This window comes from Oncorhynchus nerka, linkage group LG22 (assembly GCF_034236695.1).
Source record: "Oncorhynchus nerka isolate Pitt River linkage group LG22, Oner_Uvic_2.0, whole genome shotgun sequence".
Taxonomy (NCBI): domain Eukaryota; kingdom Metazoa; phylum Chordata; class Actinopteri; order Salmoniformes; family Salmonidae; genus Oncorhynchus; species Oncorhynchus nerka.
The window spans coordinates 10,771,653-10,781,426 of record NC_088417.1 but is presented as its reverse complement, the minus strand read 5'-3'; the positions used below and the strand labels follow the sequence as shown (position 1 = coordinate 10,781,426).

Sequence of the window (9,774 nt, the reverse complement as noted above, 5' to 3'; positions counted from 1 at the left end):
GGAATCACATTTAACATTGATCACGAATCTTTTGGATTTATTTATCTTTGTTTCTTAGGACATACGTCAAAGTTGTATTTCCAAGGACACAATCGCCCTCTTGTGGCCAACTAGTGTAATTAGATCAGGTCAGATGGTTGTGGTTTACAGCATGTTCCTCAAAGCCCCAACAAACAGCGGCACAGCCACGAATACGGACTCGTACAGTAGGTGAGTCTGTGCAAAACTGTGTGGGCCAGAAGTCAATATACAACACAGGAGTTGTACAACACGTAAAATGGTGTATTAGATTCTCATTGGTTATCAAAACTGACATCTTCTATCTTACTGAAGACCTAGATCAAACAAGAACACAGTCACATAAGGATTAAGCTACTGCAAAAAATGCTCAAGTGAAGCTGTGCTCAAGAACACAAAGTAAAAGTATTCAAATAAGTCACCTTCTAGCTGTGATGTAACAAATGTACAAATATTCACAGAACAGTCATCTTCTAGCTGTGATGTAACAAATGTACAAATATTCACAGAACAGTCACCTTCTAGCTGTGATGTAACAAATGTACAAATATTCACAGAACAGTCATCTTCTAGCTGTGATGTAACAAATGTACAAATATTCACAGAACAGTCACCTTCAAGCGGTGATGTAACAAATGTACAAATATTCACAGAACAGTCACCTTCTAGCTGTGATGTAACAAATGTCAAAGTATCCAAAGAACAGTCACCTTCAAGCTGTGATGTAACAAATGTCAAAGTATCCAAAGAACAGTCACCTTCAAGCTGTGATGTAACAAATGTCAAAGAATTCACAGAACAGTCACCTTCAAGCGGTGATGTAACAAATGTCAAAGAATTCACAGAACAGTCACCTTCAAGCTGTGATGTAACAAATGTACAAATATTCACAGAACAGTCACCTTCTAGCTGTGATGTAACAAATGTCAAAGAATTCACAGAACAGTCACCTTCAAGCGGTGATGTAACAAATGTACAAATATTCACAGAACAGTCACCTTCAAGCGGTGATGTAACAAATGTCAAAGAATTCACAGAACAGTCACCTTCAAGCTGTGATGTAACAAATGTCAAAGAATTCACAGAACAGTCACCTTCAAGCTGTGATGTAACAAATGTACAAATATTCACAGAACAGTCACCTTCAAGCGGTGATGTAACAAATGTCAAAGTATCCAAAGAACAGTCACCTTCAAGCTGTGATGTAACAAATGTACAAATATTCACAGAACAGTCACCTTCAAGCGGTGATGTAACAAATGTCAAAGAATTCACAGAACAGTCACCTTCAAGCTGTGATGTAACAAATGTCAAAGAATTCACAGAACAGTCACCTTCAAGCTGTGATGTAACAAATGTACAAATATTCACAGAACAGTCACCTTCAAGCTGTGATGTAACAAATGTCAAAGTATCCAAAGAACAGTCACCTTCAAGCTGTGATGTAACAAATGTACAAATATTCACAGAACAGTCACCTTCAAGCGGTGATGTAACAAATGGCAAAGTATCCAAAGAACAGTCACCTTCAAGCTGTGATGTAACAAATGTACAAATATTCACAGAACAGTCACCTTCTAGCTGTGATATAACAAATGCAGCCATGTTGTGCCACAAGTAAGACTATACTGCCAAAAGAGTTCACACATTACATTCTCAATTGTTCTGACAGGTCTCACTATGTTCTACCTGAAACGCAGCTCCCTGAGGGAATAAAACACGTTCAAGTCTCAATCATTCCTCAGACAGAGTGAGGGTCTTTGTTGCTCTGGGAAATGACAGAAGCATCACAGAAGGAGGATGCCTCAAAAAGAGAGACATTGAACATCTCATATATCCTCTAATAATGAAATCTTCAACTTTGGTACAAACTGACATATACACACACACAAACACACACACACACACACACACACACACACACACACACACACACACACACACACACACACACACACACACACACACACAATCAATCAGGCTGTAATATTGGCTATGAGTCAACGTTTAGCTTGACATTTACTAAGGCCCGACTTATAACCACAGCCCTCTGGTGAAACGGCCAACCCTGGAACACTGAGAATGGACACCAGTGTCATGTTCTCCAATAGCACAAAGCCCTTGAGTCATAAGGATCTGTTTAAGTGATAATGCCTGAGAAGCCGTATAGGGCCGGCAAACCGTTCCAATATATCCTCCAAACACCGGCTTTGAGGGCATTATCATAACAACAGGTTACCATATTCAAATAAAGAAAACTTCATTTTTGATTCATTTATTCGTACTATTTCATCCTTCCACAAGTAATATTCCCGACACAAATCTAGGGTTGCCACCCAAGCTGGCTGGTCGTTCGTTCTATCCGTTTAATTACCACCCACCCAGTCGTTAAAGTCTTTTTCTTCTAAATCTATGGACGCGATCGAGTCATTCGTTCTAAATGTTCAGTTGCCATGATGGTTGGCAACGCTCTTATCACTTGCTTGCTAGCTAGCCAACTTCGGCTAACACGGTCAGGTCAAACAGTGCAGCCAGAATAACAACCGAAGTTGCTGCGTTTGTTTAATGTCTAGTGATGTTGTTGTTGTTGTTGTTGATGCAATGAGATGATGATGTGCAATTTCACCTGGCATAGAACATGTGCGCTCTCGCCAGGCCACTGTTCAGATGAACTAGCCAACTACTCAGCTAACATAATCACTTCAAACTGAAAAGATCATGTCTAGATGCTTTTTATAGTGGATATCAAGTTTATAAATTGCCTGGCTGGGCTGATGAGACAGTGGATTGCGCAGTCAGATGGAACAGAGTAAATAGGCATTTTAACGTCATAGATTTAGCCGGTAGTAACTTGTGGAATAGACACCGGCTGGAATGCGGTTTTAACCAATCAGTATCCAGGATTAGAACCACCCGTTGTATAAACACACTCAAACACTCACCATACAAGGTTACACACACACACACACACACACACACACACACACACACACACACACACACACACACACACACACACACACACACACACACACACACACACACACACACACAGAGGGCAGAGCATGACAAGATTTCACATGGACTTGGGGTCAGTCCTTTGCACCATATAGAGTCAATCGATTGAACATAGAGATCTAACCACCCACATAAATGGGGGGAGTACCCAACCTGGTAATACTCTCTATCTCTCTCTCAGTGTGCCAGATGGATCCTCCATTGGTCCCCGTCCCTCCCTCTCGGTCCATCTCTATCCCACGTGAGGGTGAGTTAACGGGGAGTGGTCTTTCAATCAAGGGAGTCCTTGGCCCAAGCCTCCATTAAGCATCAGTCGTTGTTTTCAAGCTTGGCCCTCGGGGTCGTGTTCTATTGATGGGGGGGATAGAAGCGTGAAGGGAGGGATGACAGGGAGGATAAACAGGAGGGATGACAGGGAGGATAAACAGGAGGGATGACAGGGAGGATAAACAGGAGAGATGACAGGGTCTATAAACAGGAGGGATGACAGGGAGGATAAACAGGAGGGATGACAGGGAGGATAAACAGGAGGGATGACAGGGTCTATAAACAGGAGGGATGACAGGGTGGATAAACAGGAGGGATGACAGGGTCTATAAACAGGAGGGATGACAGGGTCTATAAACAGGAGGGATGACAGGGTGGATAAACAGGATGGATGACAGGGTGGATAAACAGGAGGGATGACAGAGTGGATAAACAGGATGGATGACAGGATCTATAAACAAAAGGGATGACAGGATCTATAAACAAAAGGGATGACAGGCTCTATAAACAGGAGGGATGACAGGGTGGAAAAATGGGTTGTGATCCCACTCCTCACTGTGCTCTTCCAGATCAAACCGGTCTGAGCTTCACCGTCAAAAGTTCAAACACATTCGAACAAAAGTTCAAACACATTCTCACATAGTGTGAACTTCCATACACACACCTGCATGGTAAACACACTTGGTCAATACAAGTCCCCACACACAAGCTCATCGACTGCTTGTTTACACATCTGCAGTGGACCAATAGCTGGGCTGTCTACACACTTGTATTAACAGATTACATGTCACAACCGCAGATTAAACGTCAGAGCGAACACAATACTACGGCAACACAGAAAGGTCAATCCCCCCTGGGAGTAAAGGCTCTAGCCAATTTCTTTTTGCAAAAGATTAGCACAAAAGAAAATAGATGCAAGTACACAATATATTTTTTCAGTACCGTGACTTCACAGTATGTTTTTACAGTACCGCGACTTCTACAGTATACAGTATGATTTTACAGTACCGCGACTTCTACAGTATACAGTATGGTTTTACAGTACCGCGACTTCTACAGTATACAGTATGGTTTTACAGTACCGCGACTTCTACAGTATACAGTATGTTTTTACAGTACCGCGACTTCTACAGTATACAGTATGGTTTTACAGTACTACAGTATACAGTATGTTTTTCTACAGTATACAGTATGTTTTTACAGTACCGCGACTTCTACAGTATACAGTATGTTTTACAGTACCGCGACTTCTACAGTATACAGTATGTTTTTACAGTACCGCGACTTCTACAGTATACAGTATGTTTTTACAGTACCGCGACTTCTACAGTATACAGTATGACTTCTACAGTATACAGTATGGTTTTACAGTACCGCGACTTCTACAGTATACAGTATGTTTTTACAGTACTGCGACTTCTACAGTATACAGTATGTTTTTACAGTACCGCGACTTCTACAGTATACAGTATGGTTTTACAGTACTGTGACTTCCACAGCTAGTCCCAAAGTAATCAAAACAAGTTGGATTTCTGTGTCTTTTACCTAAACTAAAAAGCCACTGACCAAGGAAAAACTTTAAATTGCCTTAAACGTTTCATCTAGTTATGGAAAAACCTCATGTATTTTCAAGATATAAGCTACATTCATTACAACCATCATTGACAAAAACTCTAGAACCTAAAAGGGTTATTTGGCTGTCCCCATATGAAAACTCTTAGAGAACCCTATTTGGTTCCAGGTAGAACCCTTTTGGGTTCCATGCAGAACAGGTTCAACATGGAACCCAAAAGGGGTTATGTGGAACCAAAAAGAGTTCTTACCTGGAACCAAAAAGAGTTCTACCTGGAACCAAAAGGGGTTCTCCCTGGAACGAAAAGGGGTTCTCCCTGGAACCAAAAGGGGTTCTCCCTGGAACCAAAAGGGGTTCTCCCTGGAACCAAAAGGGGTTCTACCTGGAACCAAAAGGGGTTCTACCTGGAACCAAAAGGGGTTCTCCTGTGGGGAAAACCGAAGAACCCTTTTTTTCTACGGGTGCACATGTACATGTGTGAAAATGCCCGATAAAGCTCTACAGTGGTGTGTGGCTCTCAGTATTATAGGCTACATATCCAGAGCTTAAAACACAAAGCTGGTTCAGACTAAAGCTATGGAGCTCTGACATTTTTCCACTGGGGTTAATTGAATGCCCACACCACTCTCAGACCACTCAAAGAGTATTTGATCGAGGAGTTCTCATTAGTTGGAGAGCTGTGGAGTAATAACATGTTTTCATTTGGAAAAAGAAAGCCTTTTCTATTAGCCAGACTGCCTTAATTCAGAGAAAAAAAACTTCTTTCACTGAAAAACGACCACTTCTTTCTACTCTAGTACCATTTTCATTAATGGTGCGCGCTAGTTAACCATAGTGGCCCGCTAGATCTGCACTATCGTCTACAATTGATGTGTATTCCTGGTAATACACTTGTGTCCCCCGTGGACCGGCTCCTACAGATCTAAAGGCCACTGTCAGTTGCGGTTGTGCCTTAAAGGCAATCAGTATGGTATATTAGACATGGAACTACACTTAAAATAGGAAAGGGTATTGTACGTTGTAAAAGCACCGAAGCCTAAGTGGACATTTGTCGTTGTGGCTGGTGGTAAAGGCTAACGTGGTTATTTACATGTGGAGTAATGACTTGGTGGTGATGGTGGGCTATCCAATGAGTCTCCTTTCAGCAGCTACTTTCAGAGGATCTCCGGATAGTTGCTGCGTCCTGGAGAGCGGGAGAGATGGAGAGAGAGAGAGAGAGAGAGAGAGAGAGAGAGAGAGAGAGAGAGAGAGAGAGCGTGAGTGAGAGAGAGAGAGAGAGAGAACTACAGAGAGAGAGAACTACAGAGAGAGAGAACTACAGAGAGAGAGAGAGGGGAGGAAGAGAATGGAAGAGGCTCAGTTCTAGAGAATGACAGAGAGAGGGCAGAAGAGATGAGAGAGAGTGAGACAGAGAGAGAGAGAGAGAGAGAGAGACAGAGAGAGAGAGGGTAGAGGAGATGAGAGAGAGAGAGAGAGAGAGAGAGAGAGAGAGAGAGAGAGAGAGAGAGAGAGAGAGAGAGAGAGAGAGAGAGAGAGAGAGAGGGAGGAAGAGAATGGAAGAGGTTCAGTTCTAGAGAATGACAGAGAGAGGGCAGAAGAGATGAGAGAGAGTGAGACAGAGAGAGAGAGAGAGAGAGAGAGAGAGAGAGAGACAGAAAGAAAGAGAGAGAGAGAGAGAGAGAGAGAGAGAGGGTAGAGGAGATGAAAAAGAGAGAGGGTAGAAGAGACGAGAGTGAGAGAGAGAGTGAGAGAGAGAGAGAGAGAGAGAGAGAGACGGTAGGAGAGACACTATAGAGCACAAAGCTTTTACTATCTCATCCTGAAATATACAAGGTCTGAGGTCATCATAGTTCTCAACCAATGTCTGTTCACTTGGGCTTGGCCACTGAGTGGGACTACATTTTACTATGAAACAATTATTTTATTTAGGAGGCTGAATTACACTTAATCTTTTCACAAATAGTTTCATATTTAACATTTAAATGGCACAACAATTCCATGTGAATGTGAAGACATTCCAAGATACAATTTATGTCGTCCTATCATCAGATATAATGTCCCAGACAACAACTGATCTGACATCATATTCTTTAAGTGCAAACGGACACTTTCAACTGGTTGAGAAAGGGAAATATCGTTCCATTCCCCAACCTTTTGTTGTCACCATACTCTCTCTCTGTTAACAAAGGGCTTTCCAAGAGTCCATTCTGTAGAGTGGAGAGAAAAGGGGAAAGGTATTCATGGGGTCATAAACCTCAGCCAACAGCACAACGTCATGACATCGCCCTCTAGGTACAGACAGCTGGTGGTCTCATCCACTAAACTACTAGGCGTGAAACATGCAAGAGACTCAGGGCGTATGCTAATATGGGATAGAGCAGACCACTCCATTAAAATGAACAAGGAAATGATCTCAACAGAGAAAAATGTCCTAATGTGTGCTACCAATACCCAATAGAATCCCCATACTTTAATGAATACCAATAAATCAATACCCACTAGAATCCCCATACTTGAATGAATACCAATAAATCAATACCCACTAGAATCCCCATACTTTAATGAATACCAATAAATTAATACCCATAGAATCCCCATACTTTAATGAATACCAATAAATCAATACCCAATAGAATCCCCATACTTTAATGAATACCAATAAATCAATACCCAATAGAATCCCCATACTTTAATGAATACCAATAAATCAATACCCAATAGAATCCCCATACTTTAATGATGACAGCTTCTCCATCCTAGTTTGGGAGATCAATAATTTCCAGGCCCAGGGACACGTACTAGTCTGTGCCAACCTAAATGCCCGAACTGGACAAGAACCTGACACCCTCAGCACACAGTGGGACAAACACCTACCTGGAGGTGACAGCATTCCCTCCCCCATTTGCCGACAATATAACCAACAAAAACTCCTGCAGTTCTGTCGGACGCTGGGTATGTACATGTACAGTAGGTACACCTATAGCTCATCTCTTGGCAGTCTTACTGGAGACTACTTTATCACTGACCTCAACCCAGAGTCTCTTAGAGTGTTCACAGTCAGTCCACTGACATCAGATCACAGCAAAATCACACTCTACTTGAACAGAGCTTTGCTCAATCATGAGGCATCAAAGCCAAAGGAGCTGAATAATATTAAGAAATGCTTTGATGGAAGGAAAGTAGTGTGGAAATCTACCAGAAAAAAATTCAATTCCTTCTAGACAATTTCCTGGACAAAATGTTTCACTGTGATAGTGAAGGTGTAAACTTGTCAGGAGAAAATCTAAATAGTATTATTATTATTATTATTCAACCTCACAGCTTCCCTATCAAATTTTAAAATGTCAAGCAGACAACCTAAGAACATTTACAGCAATTACAAATGGTTTGATGAAGAAAGCAAAAACCTAAGAAAGAAATTGAGAAACCTATCCAACCAAAAACACAGAGACCCAGAAAACCTGAGCCTACGGCTTCACTACGGTGAATCACTAAAACAATACAGAAATACACAACAGAAGAAGATGGAACAGTACGTCAGAAATCAATGTAATTGAAGAATCCATAGAATCAAACCTCTTCTGGGAAAATTGGAAAACTCTAAACAAACAACAACACGAAGAGTTATCTATCCAAAACAGAGATGTATGGATAAACCACTTCTCCAATCTTTTTGGCTCTATAACAAAGAACAAACAGCAAAAACATACACATGATCAAATACAAATCTTAGAATTAACTATTAAAGACTACCAGAACACACTGGATTCTCCAATTACCTTGAATGAACTACAGGACAAAATACAAACTCTCCAACCCAGAAACGCCTCTGGTGTTGATGGTCTCTTAAATGAAATGATAAAATATACAGACCACAAATTCCAATTGGCTATACTTAAACTTTAACATCATCCTCAGCTCTGGCATCTTCCCCAATAGTTGGAACCAAGGACTGATCACCCCAATCCACAAAAGTGGATGCAAATTCGACCCCCAAAACTACCTTGTGATGTGCGTCAACAGCAACCTTGGGAAAATCCTCTGCATTATCATTAACAGCAGACTCGTACATTTCCTCAATGAAAACAATGTACTGAGCAAATGTCAAATTGGCTTTTTACCAAATTACCGTACAACAGACCATGAATTCACCCTGCACACCCTAATTGACAAACAAACAAACCAAATCAAAGGCAAAGTCTTCTCATGCTTTGTTGATTTCAAAAAAGCTTTTGACTCAATTTGGCACGAGGGTCGGCTATACAAATTGATGGAAAGTGGTGGTGGGGGGGATATGGCATTATAGCATCCATGTACACAAACAATTAGTGTCTGGTGAAAATTGGCAAAAAACACACACATTTCTTTCCACAGGGCCGTGGGGTGAGACAGGGATGCAGCTTAAGCCCCACCCGCTTCAACATATATATCAACGAATTGGCGAGGGCACTAGAACAGTCTACAGCACATGGCCTCACCCTACTAGAATCTGAAGTCAAATGTCTACTGTTTGCTGATGATCTGGTGCTTCTGGCCCCAACCAAGGAGGGCCTACCACAGCACCTAGATCTTCTGCACTGATTCTGTAAGACCTGGACCCTGGCAGTAAATCTCAGTAAGACAAAAATATTGGTGTTCCAAAAAAGGTCCAGTTGCAAGGACCACAAATACAAATTCCAAACATCAGCGCCACAGGTAACTTCCACAAAAATGTGAACAAGCTGAGAGACAAGTTAAGAAGAGCCTTCTATGACATCAAAAGGAATATAAAATTCAACATACCAATTAGGATCTGGCTAAAAATACTTGAATCAGTCATAGAGCCCATTGCCCTTTATGGTTGTGAGGTCTGTGTTTTGCTCCCCAATCAATAATTCACAAAATGGGACAAACACCAA

The 9,774-nt window shown here is 41.5% G+C and overlaps 1 protein-coding gene across 1 annotated transcript in view; it reads right to left on the bottom strand.

Annotated features, from left to right (window-relative positions):
* Positions 1-9,774, bottom strand: part of LOC115120188 (potassium voltage-gated channel subfamily H member 2-like) — a 347,097-nt gene that overhangs the window by 158,692 nt on the left and 178,631 nt on the right. The gene's annotated exons all lie outside the window — the stretch shown is intronic.